A 15,377-nucleotide genomic window follows, 5' to 3' on the forward strand; every position below is an offset into this window, starting at 1 on the left:
TGTTTTTTACTTAAGCTGAAACATAATAGATTCTTCTCTAACCCCTTATTTTCAAATGTTTCAAATATGTTGCTTGCAAATAACATATTGTTAGATTCTGTTTTCTAATCCATTCTATCTGCTTCTGTTTGTTTTTTAAACCCTTAATTTCATCTTAAAATCAATACTATGTATTGGTTCCAAGGCAGAAGAGCAGAAAGGGCTACCCAGTAGGGTTTAAGTGATTTGCCAGGGTCACATAGCTAAAAAGTGTATGAGGATAGATTTGAACCCAGGATCTCCCATCTCTAAGTCTGGCTCTCATCCATTGAGCCACCTAGCTGCCCTCTGCTTCTGTTTTATGAGTAAATTCATCTCATTCACTTTCAGTTAGATTTGTGAATTGTGTTTCCCTCTATCCCCTTCTCTTCTGTTTATCCTTTTTGTTTTACTGTCCCTTCCTCAAAGCCTGTTTTGCTCAGACTACTAACTCCTTTAATCTATCCTCCCTCTTATCACTCCTACTCTTTCTCTTAGCTCGTTCCCCTCCTACTTCACTGCTGCTTAAGATGAATTTCTATATTCAGTTCTGTGTGTTTTTGTGTATGTGTGAATGAATGTGTGTATGTTTTTCCCTCTTTGAGCCAGTTCAGATGAGAGTGAGGTTCAAGCATTGCCCACTCTCCAATTTCCCTCTAAATTGTAAAAACCCTTCCTTGTGTGCCTCTTTTATAAGATAATTTCCTCCATTCTTCTTCTCCCTCCCTCCATCTCTCAGGGCATCCCTCTTTCTCATCCTTCTATTTTTCTTTTGAAACCATTCCAATATAATACACTGATGCCAAGGACTCATTTCTTTCTGGCTGAATTTAGTATTTTCTCCTTGATCTGGGAGCTATGGAATTTGGCTCTTTCTATCTTTCTAAGCTGCCCTAGGCTGGAAAAATGACTCACCTTGACTTAGAATTTAGCTTGACATGCTCTTTAAAGTTGTTTAGAGAAGTATGCTAAGAGAGCTAGGCAAAAATGCTCAATTTCCACTCTCATTCCTTCTCACACCACATTCATTTTCAATTGTTTTTTAGCATTTCTTCTCTCCATTGACATGTATTGTTTTATTGGCTTTCCTTACTTTACTGCATCAGTTCATGTAAGTCTTTCCAAGCTTCTTTATATTCATCATATTCATCATTTCTTATAGCCCAGAAATATTATATATTCACATTACAATTTGTTTAGCGATTCTGAGAGACAATCAATTTTGTTTCAGTTTCTTTGCCAACACAAAAAGGGCTGCTATAAGAATTTTTGGCATATAGAGAAGCTTTCTTTTTGTTAATGACCTTTCTAGAGTCACTCCTAGCTGTGGAAGATGATTTCTTTTTTTTCTAAAGCAAATTATGAAGTCCATTTATTAAGTCAGGAAGCATCTGCTATTAAAAAAATACTTGGTTGGAGGGGGAAATTATTTTTATGTCCAAATGCTTCAACCACTTTTCAAATTGTATTTTCCAAGATGTTTTTGTAGCACCTGTTAGCAGGCATCCCCAAACTAAATAGTGAATATGCTCTTTATTCCAACATCAAAGTTGCTAATAACACTATAAATAAAAATATAAAACTTTAAATCCCCTAAAAATCATAAACAAAAGCCCTCATATAGTCTTAAGACAATTCTCTCATAACCAAGCTACTACGTGATGCAACTAAAAGACCATTGGATTTGAAGTCTGAGGATATGGGTTTAAATCCATGCTCACCTGGGTGACCTTTGGCAAGTCATTTCCTCCCTATGAGTCTCAATTATATCACTCATTAAATGGGTTTAATAGAGGGGACAGAGCAAAAATGGAGCAAAGTAGCTAGAGCTTCCTGAATCTTCTTCCGCCTGATCAATACAAAAACTCAAAAGGACAGAAACCAAAATCAGATGAGTAACTCTCCCATAGGTCATAGCATTAAACGTAGGCAGTGTTTGGAGATTTACATTGTATAAGGGGGTGAAACTACATTTATTAAAATGCTAGCTGATCACCCCTCCCCCACACCACCTACTTCACCAGAGTCAGAGAGAGGATCAGGCAATCTCTAAATTTTTGGAGCTACATGAAAGCACCATAGACTTACTTCTGAGGGGAGTGCAAAGCCTTGGTAGTAAGACTTGGGACCTAAGGCTGAAGAATGCAGAACCCAGGCAGCAGAATGAGGAGATTGGGCAGAAACAAGGCTGGCTACAACAGAGGTAGCAGGGATGGGGAAAATAACATCAGGGGAAAACCCTTTAAAGTAAACTACAAACTGCCTGGAATATACTACCAAATCAAAGCCCTTTGAGACAGAAGCCAAGAAAGCAATGTCCACCAATGCGCAGGAACCCCAACACACTAGTGGCAAATGAAATAAGCAGCAGAAAAAGCCTTTGACATTGGATAATGTCTATAGAGAAAAAGAGCAAAATACAGAAAGAACAGCAGAGAGTGACAAACAAGCAAATACATCCAAACTTTCAAAAAAAAATAGAAATTGATCACAAGCTCTTGATGAACTCAAAAAGGAGTTCAAGAACCAAGTAAGAAAGATAGAAGAAATGTGGGGAAAAAATGAAAGTAATACAAAAAGAAAATAGCTTAAAAGACAAAATTGCCCAAATGGAAAGAGAGGCACAGAAATAAAATGAAATAATAAGCAAATTGGAGACCAGAATTGACCTGCTGGAAGTCATGAAAAGCAGGATAGATCAAACCAAAATGGAAAATCAAAAGATCATAGTTGAAAACCAATCTTTAAAGACTAGAATTGGGCAAGTAGAAGCTAATGATCTCATAAGACAGCAATAATTAAAAAGCAAAATCAAAAGAATGACAAAATAGAAGGAAACATGAAATATCTCATTGAAAAGACAACTGAACTGGAAAACAGATCCAGGAGAGACAATTTGAGAATTATTGATCTATATAAAAGCCTGGGACAAAATAAAAGTCTTGACATCATATTACAAGAAATTATTCAAGAAAAATGCCCTGATATTTTTGAAAAAGAAGGCAAAATTGCCTTTGAAAGAGTCCATAGATCATCCCCTACATTAAATCCTCAAAAGACAACCCTCAAGAATGTAATAGCCGAATCCAAGAGCTTCCAGGCCAAGGAGAAAATATTGCAAGCAGCCAGAAAGAGATAGTTCAGATATCAAGGATCCCCAGTCAGGATTACACAGGATCTGGTAGCCTCTACACTAAAGGACTGCAAGGTCTGGAATATAATATTCAGGAAGGTGAGAGAATTGGGACTACAACCAAGAATCACCTAAACATCAAAACTGACTACATACTTTCAGGGGAGAATATGGGCATTTAATAAAATAGAAAATTTCCAAGCATTCCTAAAGAAAAGACCTGAATTAAATGGAAAATTTGATGTCCAAATACAAAATTCAAGAGAACAATAAAAAGGTAAACAAGAAAGAGGGGGGAAATTTTTAAGGGCTTCTGTCAAGTTAAATTGATTATATTTTTACATGGAAAAATTATATCTGTTACTTAAAATTTGTTTTTATTATCATAATAGATAGAATAATTATTCATAGGAAGAGGTTGCAGTACTAAGTTGTTTAAGATGATATGTAAAAAAGGGGAGAGGTAGGATAAATTAAACCACATAAAGTGGTGCATGGTGGAGGGAGGGGAGAATACTATTATAAGAACAGGAAGAAGAGAGTGGTAATAGGTAATACTTAAACTTACTCTCAGTAGAATCAGTTCTGAGAGGAAAGGGCAGCCAGATCTTTTGGGGTATAGAATTCTGTCTCACCCTATAGGGAAGTTGGGAGGGAATAATAAAGGAGGGGAGTGGAATAGGGAGTATTAAAAGGGAGGGAAATCTGGGTGGGGCATTTAGTAGATCTTAAGGAGTAATAAGAGAGGAATAAGAAGGGAGGGGGTGAAGGAAAGTAAAATAAGGGTGAGGAATAGAGGGACTGATTAAAAGCAAAACACTGGTATAAAAGGAAATAGTTCAAGAAGAAAGTGCAGGACTAAAAGAGTGAATCAAAATAATGGGGAATACATAGGTGGTAATCACAACTCTGAATGTGAATGGGATGAACTCACCCATAAAATAGAAATGGATAGCAGAATGGATTAGAAACCAAAATCTTACCATATGTTATCTACAAGAAACACACATGAAGCAAGTAGACACACACAGGGTAAAGGTAAGAGGCTGGGGCAAAATTTATTGGGCATCAACTGAGAAAAAAAAGGCAGAAGTCACAATCAAGATATCTGACAAAGCCAAAGTAAAAATAGTTCTAATCAGAAAAGATAAGGAAGGTAATTACATTCTGATAAAATGCAGTATAGAAAATGAGGAAATGTCAGTACTCATCATGTATGCAACAAATGGTATAGCATCCAGATTTTTAATGGAGAAACTAATGGAACTTAAGGAAGAAATAGATAGTAAAATTAAATTATTGGAGAGACCTCAAACTTCCTCTATCACATCTAGATAAATCAAACCAAAAACTAAATGAGAAAGAAGTAAGAGATGTGAATGAAATCATAGAAAAAATAGAGTTAATAGATATATGGAGAAAAATAAATAGGGTTGAAAAGGAATACACCTTCTTTTCAGCAGTACATGGTACATTCACAAAGACCTACCATGTAGTAGGGCATAAAAACATTGCAAACAAATGCAAGAAAAGCAGAGGCAATAAATGCAACCTTTTTAGATCATAATGGAATAAAAATTATAATTAGTAAGGGTACATGGAGAGGCATTAATTGGAAATTAAATAATACAATTCTCTAAAATTGGTTGGTTAAAGAAGAAATCATAGAAACAATGATTTCATTGAAGAAAATGACAATGAGGAAACAACATATCAAAAATTTATGGGATGCAGCTGTAAAAAAGGAATTCTTCATTTTTTTTTTTAAGTTAACAGGGAACCTGGAGGTCCTGTTATCATAGAAATGTGTAGGGATTAACCAGCCCACGGTGACAGGAAGTAGAAACCATAGAGACAGGAAGGAAGAACTATAGAGAGAGGAAATGAGGTAGGAAAAGGGTATAAAAGGGGCCAGCCTCAGCTGGCTAGCTTTAGCTTTTAGAGAGCTTTTTGGATTTTGGATTTTGGGATTTGGTATGGGCTGTTAGGTTTTTTCTTTCTTGAACTTTTTTTGGAGGTGATTGGTCTTCATTGACAAATCTAATTGGGTTGCATTAAATACTGATTGGGTTGATTTTGATTGGGGTGGACTGGTTTGGAACTTTGTGGGGTGGTTGTTATTAGCAATGGTTATTGGCAGTTAGAGGTAGACACAGTCAGTTTTAGATCGTAATTATAGTTATATGTAGTTATAGGATAACTAGTATAGACATTAGGAAACTTTCTTTTCCTAATTCTTTCCTATATTTCCCTCCTTTACTATATTCTTTTCTATCTCTATTTTAATAAAACTAAATTGTTAACTATTAAAAGCTGCCCTTTTATTTCTGTCAAACCCCTATTTTAACTCTTACACTGCCAAAGCAGTAATCAGGGGAAATTTTATATCCCCAAGTACATATATCAACGAATCAGAGAGGGAAGAGGTCAATGAATTGGGCATGCAAATTAAAAACTAGAAAGAGAACAAATTAAAAGTCCCCAGATAAAAACTAAATTTGAAATCCTAAAAATAAAAGGAGAAATTAATAAAATTGAAAGTAAAAGAACTATTGAACTAATAAATAAGGCTAGGAGCTGGTACTTGTGAAAAAGTAAATAAAATAGATAAAGTACTAGTTAATCTAATACAAAAGAAGAAAATCAAGTTAACAGTATCAAAGATGAAAAGGGTAGCCTCACCCCTAATCATGAGGAAATTAAGTTAATTATTAAGAACTATTTTGCCCAATTATATGGCAAAAAATGTGACAATCTAGGTAAAATGGGTGAAAATTGTCAAATATATAAATTGCTTCAATTAACAAAAGAGGAAATAGAATATTTAAACAATCCCATCTCAGAAAAAGAAATTAAACAAGTCATTGTAATAATTAAAAATTTGGTTTGACAAAAATAATTAGTTAAAAAAGAATTTGTGGTCCCCATATAGAAAATTACCTTCTGAAGTCAAAATGTTGTTAGTAGCTCTTTTTTTAAAAAAAAAAACCCTTATCTTCCATCTTGGAATCAATACTGTGTCTTGCTTCCAAGGCAGAAGAGTGCTAAGGGCTAGGCAATGAGGGTTAAGTGACTTTCCCAGGGTCACACAGCTGGGAAGTGTCTGAGTCCAGATTTGAACCCAGGACCTCCCATCTCTAGGCCTGGCTTTCAATTCACTGAGCTACCCAGCTTCCCCCAGTAGCTCTTAATAAATTAATTTTATTAATCTCCACATGAAAGTCCAGTAGCCTCTTCAACAAGGGTCTCACCAGGGTAAGCCTTTTCCTTCAGCTCCAGTCACAACACAGAATCTATGCAGCACAAGATGCTTCTTCAGCCTGACTCACCAATGATGAATGTATATTCTTAAAGTGCCTCCCAGAATGAATCCCAGAAAAAGCCTCCTCTTCAGCCGAATTATTCCTAAAATGCCTCCTCAGGAGGCTAGCTTTTTATAAGCAGATTCTCTCCATTACTTCTTTTCTCTCACTTCACAGAAATCAATCACAGCCTCCCAATTTGCCCGGCACTGCCCAGGGGGCAGTGTTTGTGGTCTTTGGAGGTATGAACTTTTTCTAGTAATAGGCTCTTACTAAGTGTGAAAGGAGGAGCACTTCAAATTCTTGATTGATTAACTTAAAATAAACAGAGTTTTAAATTCTCTTTCACACCATCAAGGAACTCCCTAAGAAAAAATCACCAGGGCTAGATGGATTCACAAGTGAATTCTATCAAACATTTAAAGAACAGCTAATCCCAATAGTATAGAAACTATTTGACAAAATAAGCAAAGAAGGAGTTTTACCAAATTCTTTTCATGACACAAATACAGTACTGATTCCAAAGTCAGGCAGACCAAAAACAGAGAAAGAAAACTAGAGGCCAATCTCCTTAATTAACAGATGCAAAAATCTTAAATAGGATACTAGCAAAACGACTCCAGCAAGTGATCACAAGGATTATTCACTATGATCAGATGGGATTTATACCAGGAATGCAAGGATAGGTTAATATTAGGAAAACCATTGATATAATTGACCATATCAACAACCAAACTAACAGAAGTTGCATTATTATCTCCATAGATGCAGAAAAAGTCTTTGACAAAATATAACACTCATTCCTATTGAAAACACTAGAAAACATAGGAATAAAAGGGCCTTTCCTAAAAATAATAAAGAGTATATATTTAAAACGATCAGCAAGCATCATCTGCAATGGGGATAAATTAGCCTTCCTAATAAGATTAAGAGTGAAACAAGGATGCCCATTATCACCTCTATTATTTAACATAGTACTAGAAACACTAGTGGTAGCAATTAAAGAAGAAAAAGAAATTGAAGGGATTAAAGTAGACAATGAGGAGACTAAACTATCACTCTTTGCAGATGATATGATGGTTGTGAATCTTAAAAACTACTCAGACTGTACCTTAGAAGATTTGGTTTAGCTATTCCCTTATTGTAACAATGGAGATACTTGGTCTAACAAGAATCAGGAATGCTTTGGGAACTTTTAAAATTATTCCACCCTACTCAGACAGTGCCTTAGGGAAAGATAAAGTTGTAAACTCCTGATTGAACAATGGAAGTCCCTAACTCATACCTTATAGTAAAGCTAGAACCTTAAGCTGGGTCTATTTTTAGATCTAATACAAAAAAGGTATTAAGTACCTGTAAAGGTTAAATTAGTACCTAAAACGGTCAAGTAACTTCCAAAAGGCAAGCTTAACAAAGAGGTGTGAAGTACTCAGAAGATATAATCTAATCAGAGAAGGTGAGAACCAAAGGAAGTGAAAATTAAGAATGGGCAATCCTGGAAAAAAACATCTTCTGTGATTGGTAGACGTGAAAATTTAGGGGAGGTGACATAAGAGAAAATTTCTTTAAAAGGAAAGGGTAAGAAGTCAGGAGGCAATGGAGTTCGGTGTTCAGAGATTTGAGTTTGGAGTGGAGTTAGATTCTGAACTCAGTTCAGGAGATTCAGTGGAGAACTGGAACCCAGCTTGGAGATGGTCTCGTGGTGAGTTATAAAACTGACTCCTCTTTCCCTCTTTTCTCTCTCTCTCTCTCTCTCTCTCTCTCTCTCTCTCTCTCTCTCTCTCTCTCTCTCTCTCTCTCTCTCTCTCTCTCTCTCTCTCTCTCCTTCCTTTAATTTCTTCTCTCTTTATTAATTAAAATCTCCATAAATCCTCAGCTGACTTGGGTATTTTCATATTTGGGGATTTCCCATGGCGACCACTTATTTAGATTTTAAGTCAAAACACTAAAATTATCCTTACATGGTCTACTTAAAGAATCCTAGAAAATTAACTAAAAAGCTAGTGGAAATAATCAACAACTTTAGCAAAGTTGCATGGTACAAAATAGACCCACATAAATTATCAGCATTTCTATACACTTTCAACACATCTCAGCAGTATAGAAGTAAAAAATTAGTTTCTCTACTAGAAGTTTTATATTTTATGGGGTTTATTAAAGATTAAGAATTTAAGAAAACACAAGTAAGAAAGCGTGTGCATACAAGGGCCAAAAGGCCCATTCAATTTCACTTACACCATGAGAGACACGTCTTCTTGGAAATGGAAGTAGGAAGAGACTTCAGTAGGCTTTTACAGCCAGTTAAATAGAAATTTTGATCTCACCCAGGTGAGGATCTCAGTGAGATTACAAAGCATTCTGGGAAGTGGCCAAGGACTTCGAGGATTGAAGTCCAGGGTTCAAATCTCCATTTTTACAGCAGCAAGAGTTAGAAAGAGAAATTCCATTTAAAATCACCCTAGACAATATAAAATATTTAGGAATCTATTTGCCAAGACAAACACAGAAATTATATGAACACAATTACAAAACACTTTCCACTCAACTAAAACTAGATCTAAATTATTGGAAAAACATTAGTTGCTCATGGGTAGAATGAACTAACATAATAAAAATGACAATCCTACCCAACTTAATTTACTTACTAACAAGAAACTTTTTTATTGAATTAGAAAAAATTATAACAAAGTTCATTTGGAAGAACAAAAGATCAAGAGAACTAATGAAAAAAAATGTGAAGGATGGGGGCCTAGCAGTACTGGATCTTAAACTGTACTATAAAGCAGTGGTCATCAAAACAATGATACCAGCTAAGAGACAGAAGGGAGAATCAATGGAATAGACTTGGGGTAAATGTCCTCAGTAAGATAGTATATGATAAACCCAAAGACCCAAGCTTTTGGGATAAGAACCCACTATTTGGCAAAAATTGCTGGGAAAATTAGAAAACAGTATGAGAGAGATTAGGATTAGATCAACATTTCACACCCTATACCAAAATAAATTCAGACTGGGTGAATGACTTAAATATAAAGAAGAAAACTATAAGTAAATTAGGTGAAAATAGAATAATATATGTATCAGATCTATGAGAAAGGAAAGAATTTAAGACCAAGCAAAAAAGAGAATATTACAAAATGTTAAATGAATAATTTTGATAATATTAAATTAAAAAGGGGTTGTACAAATAAAACCAATGCAACCAAAATTAGAAGGGAAGCAACAAATTGGGGGGGGGGAACCTTTATAACAAAAACCTCTGGCAAAGGTCTAACTATTCGAATTTACAAGGAGCTAAATCAATTGTACAAAAAAAAAAAATTCATCCCCCAACTGATAAAAGGGAAAGGGATATGAATAGGCAGTTTTCAGATAAAGAAATCAAAACTATCAGTAAGCACATGAAAAAGTGTTCTAAATATCCCATAATTAGAGAAATGCAAATGAAAACAACTCTGAGGTACCACCTCACACCAAGCAGAATGGCCAATATGACAGCAAAAAGAAAAAAGAATAAATGTTGGATGAGATATGGCAAAATTGGGACACTAATGCATTGCTGGTAGAGTTGTAAATTAATCCAACCATTCTGGAGGGCAATTTGGAATTATGTCCAAAGGGCTTTAAAAGACTACCTGCCCTTTGACCCAGCCATACCACTGCTGGGTTTGTACCCCAAAGAGATAATTTAAAAAATACTTGTACAAAAATTTTTATGGCCATGCTCTTTGTGGTGGCAAAAACTTGGAAAATGAGGGGGTGTCCACTGATTGGGGAGTGGCTAAACAAATTGTGGTATCTAATGATGATAGAATATTATTGTTATGAAAGGAATAATAAACTGAAGCAATTCCATGTGAACTGGAAAGGCCTTCAGGAATTGATGCAGAGTGAAAGGAGCAGAACCAGGAGAACATTGTACACAGAGACTGATACATTGTGACACAATTGAACATAATGGACTTCTCTACTAGCAGCAATGCAATAACCCAAGACAATCCAGAGAAACTTATGAGAAAGAGCACTATCCATATCCAGAGAAAGAACTGTGGGAATAGAAACATAGAAAGAAAAAAAACATGATTGATCACAAGGTTCAATGGGGATATGTTTGGGGATGTTGATTTTAATAGAGTCGTGTGACTCTATTGCAAATATTAATAACATGGAAATAGATTTTGAACAATGATACATGTAAAACCCAGTGGAATTTCTTGTTGGCTCCAAGAGTGGGGAGGGAGGAAGGGAAAGAAAAAACATAAATCATGTAACCATGGAAAAATATTCTAAATCAATTAAATAAATAAAAAAATTTTAAATAGGTTTAATAATTACTCATTTCATAATGCAGCAAGAGTGAAGAATAATATTTGAACAGATCAAGTGTTATATTGATTACCCTTGAAATACTGTTATTATTTGTTCTTGATTTCTCAAAGAGGACCAATGACATCCCAGGGTGGTCATTAGATAATTGTCATGTTATCTGGATTAACTGAGGCAGAGTTGTCCAAAGTAGTCAGTCTCACTCTCTCTTCCAGAGTCATCAAAGTCCAATGGTAAGGCAAAAGTCTTGAAATATTGAGAGTTTGGAGGAAGGCCTCCAGCATATTGGGCGAATCTTTTGTGGAGGTCTAATAGAAAGATGAGAAATGAAGGTATATTTATGGGAAATGGAGGGTCATGTATGAAGAACAACAAGAATTTGTGTTTGTCTAGATGATAGTATGTGTGCTGAATGACATTAAGAAGAATATAGTGCACTAAAGCCAAAAAGATAGGTAGGAGCCTGGTTGTGAAGGGCTTTAAATGACCAAAGACTATATTTGATCCTGGAGATTTTAGTGAGGTGAGGTGACATTGACATCTTTTTGGCAGTTGTAGAAAGGATGAATTGGGAAGGACAGAAACTTGAGGCAGGAAAAATAATTAGGATGGTATTATAAAAGCCTAGACTAAAGATGATAAGAGACTGAATGTGAATGGTGTCTGTGAATGGAGAGAAAAAGAACAGATGAGAGGAGGAAATATTGTGGGGGTCAACATTATAAGATTTTGTAGCTAAGTGGATATGTGGGTATATTAGCAAGGAGGTAAGCATGGTACCAAGATTAGACTAGAAAGATGGTGGGACATGACAGAAATAGGGGAAGTTCAGAAGTGATGGAGAGGAGAAGAGAATAAGTTCAATTTGGATGTGAGCTTAAGTTATCTATGGGACATACAGTCTTAAAAGTCCAAGAGCCAGCTGGTGATGTGAGACTAGAACTCAGGAAGGTGACTAGATATAAAGATCTGAGAGTCATTAGCATATAGATGATAATTAAATCAATGTGTGCTGACAAGCACACAAGTTTATTTTTGTAATTGAAATTTTTTATTTAACTAATTTTGAATATTTTTCCATGGTTATGTGATTCATGTCCTTTCCCTCCCCTCTTCCCCTCCTCCTCCCCCCATAGCTGACACACAATTCTACTGGGTTTTACTTGTGTCATTGATCAAGATCTATTTCCATATTGTTGATATTTGTACAAGGGTGATCATTTAAAGTCTCTATCCCCAATCATATCCCCATCAACCCATGTGATCAAGCAGTTGTTTTTCTTCTGTGTTTCTATTCCCATAGTTCTTCCTCTGAATGTGGATAGCATTCTTTCAACAGAGTTTAAAGAGAAGAGATGACTCAGGACAGAATCTTAGGATATACCCATACTTAGACAGAGGGTGTGTTATGGATGATAAACGGTCACACATACTAGAGAAGACCTAAGAGAGAACTGTGTTACCAAAATCCAGAGATGAGAAAGTGTCCAGGAGGAGAGAGTGGTCCATAATGGCAAATGCTGAAGAAAGGATTGGTTCTTAAGAAATCACTAGTGACTTTGGAAAGGGCAGTTTCAGGCAAGTGATGAGGTCAAAAGACAGAAGAGAGTGGGTAAAGGAAAAAGTGAAAAGGTAATGAGAAATAGAAAGTTTATTCAAGAAGTTTGGCTATAGAAGACAGAGTGCTAGGGAGCAATAGCTTATGAGGAAAAGGAAGGATAGTAGTGTAAAAATTAAAATTAATCATCAATAATTAAAATGTGTTATGTTTAAGAGATTTATTCATGATCATTAGAAGTAAAGGAATGAAAAGATAACAAAATAATAAATTAATTAATTAAAAAAACACGTGCCATGGCTAATCTCCCTGTTCAAAAACTCTGCTTACCACCACCATGGTAGCTACAGGAAGCCAAGAGGCCAGGACCAGCAACCCCACTGCATAATATCCCCTGTCTACAGGAAGTACATAACACCAGGAAGTCAGTGGGCTCCTGGGAAATGTTGTTGGAAAAATTTGTTTGGATTTTTAGGTAACAGATTTTAGGGTAACAGATTTCCAATTACACATCCCCCCTGAGACCTGTGGAAGACTGGTCTCTCCAATGGATCTTGTAAACATAACTAACTTTTAAATTACAATAATTTGGGGATAAAAGAGAAAAAGAACAAAACCAATGATTGCTCAGCACACTGACAAAAAGCCAATTAGGGGGCAGTCTATTTCGGCATAAAAGTATACATACAAAACAAATGCATTCAATCCCACGCAGTTCAAGTCACCACATCCCAAAGTTCACTCTGGATCTTCTGGTGCAGTGTGGGGTCTGTGCAGGCATCTTCATGGCACCTTCTCCAAACAGTTCACTTTATGGATTTGGAGAGGTTGCATGTTTTTTAACCTAAAATTGCTCAAATTTAAGTCAAAGTTCAAACAATAACATAGACACATACACCCCCGTGTGAATAATAATACATTCCCCTCTGAGGTGGATGTTGAAAAACACAGAGATCACTTAGGGATGCATGGCTGAGTTATGAGGTATATGAATCAATTAGCAAGAGAAATAAAAAACATTTAAAAATCCAAATGACAAAGAAAAAATAACTTGTGGATGAAATATAAAATATCAAAGTCTTATGTGTAAAAATTCTAAGTAAGGGAAAATAAACCTGTAACAGGTCCTTCAATCAGGGTCCAATTAAAATGATTTAAGCAATTTTGCATTTACCCATGCTTTTTAACCTTTTACCCAAGCCAAGCGGCCAGGACCAACAACCCCACTGCATAATATCCCTGTCTACAGGAAGTACATACTGACAGGAAGTTAGTCGGCTCCCAGGAAATGTAGTTTTTAGAGTAACAGATTCGCAATTACACACTAGATAGGGGAGATATGTCCAGGTCTGGGTAGGAAAAGTAAGGAACTAGTTGATGTTAGGAAGATACTGAAGATAGGCAGGGGGGAATAAGAATAGGGGCAAACTATTGGGGACCACAAGAGGAGAGAGGGTCTTGTTAAGGGGAAAGGCCACCTCTTCATTCTTTGGGAAGACAGCATGGGAAATGGTGTCCAGAAATTGCAAGAGAGAGAAAAGAGGGAGCTAGCTCTTAGTGAACATCTCTACTTTCTCAGTAAAGTGAGTCTTTACTCATAGTCTTCACCTGTGATTGAGGTGAAAGGGGGTTGAATATGGGGAGTCTGAGGAAAGAAGAGAAGGTGAGGAACAACCTTTGCAGAGAGTGGTTAGAGAGGAATGAAAGAAGTGCCTTGCTGCAAGTGAGGACCCAGTTGAGATTGGATCCTTACACTTGTAATATCAGTCAGACTATCTCCAGCTCTGCCCAGCATCATGAATAGGCGAGGAAGAGAATGAGAAGGATGGTAAGAATAATTCCAGATTGGGGATTTAGTAAGGTTTAAAATCATCAGCAACAGAGTTTAAGGTGGAAAAGGGCAAGATGGAATAGGGGAGGTGGGGAGAAGGGGATATATTCTCCCTTTAGGGAATAGTGGGAGTAGTCTACCTTTAAGAATGCTGTATGGTGCAACTACCCTTGGCTACAGCCATGTCCTGAGACAAGGACCAGAATCTCTGGGAAATGGATCATTTCTTCCTGGTGAGCCTATTCCCTCAACAGGATTAAATTCTGGCCTTCTACACCACTATGGCCCCTTTCAGCCAGGTACTGCTTTAGCCAGCAACCCTTCAGTGAGCACCGACTTTATTATGAGAGTAAGGGATGATAAGGAAAATAAATTTCTAGGATTTATTGACTTTTAAAATATGTTTTATTAATGTCTTTCATTTTTACATCACAGGCATTTCCCATACTTTTTCCAGACTGAATCTTCTCTTGGAACAAAGAAAAACAATAAAGCAAAAAGAGTATGAAGATTATATTATAGAGTATTCTGTCCTAGTAGGCCTCCACTACTCAGCTATGTGTATGGTGGGGAGGGAAGTGGGAAATCAATTAATCAATCAACATTTATTAAGCACTTTTCATGTCCCAAGGGCTGTGCTAAATGCTAGTTATACAAAAAAAGGGGTGGGGGGGATGATGCTTGCCTTCAAGAAGCTTACAATCTAATGAGAAAGGCAAAGTGAAAACAAATATATAGTGAGAATCTCTGTACAGGATAAATAGGAATATTTAACAGAGGGAAGGCACTAGAATTAAGAGGGACTGAGGGTTAAAGGAAGCCAGGGAGGTCAGCAGATAGAAAGGATGGAGAAAGTTCCAGCATGGACGTTATTCTTTTTTTTTTTTTATTTATTTTTTTTTTTAATATATTTTATTTGATCATTTCCAAGCATTATTCGTTAAAGACATAGATCATTTTCTTTTCCTCCCCCCCCCACCCCCCATAGCCGACGCGTAAGTCCACTGGGCATTAGATGTTTTCTTGATTTGAACCCATTGCTTTGTTGATAGTATTTGCATTAGAGTGTTCATTTAAAGTCTATCCTCTGTCATGTCCCCTCAACCTCTGTATTCAGGCAGTTGCTTTTTCTCGGTGTTTCCACTCCCATAGTTTATCCTTTGCTTATGAATGGTGTTTTTTTTTCTCCTGGATCCCTGAAAGTTGTTC

Source organism: Monodelphis domestica, chromosome 6 (genome assembly GCF_027887165.1).
Source record: "Monodelphis domestica isolate mMonDom1 chromosome 6, mMonDom1.pri, whole genome shotgun sequence".
Classification (NCBI taxonomy): Eukaryota; Metazoa; Chordata; class Mammalia; order Didelphimorphia; family Didelphidae; genus Monodelphis; species Monodelphis domestica.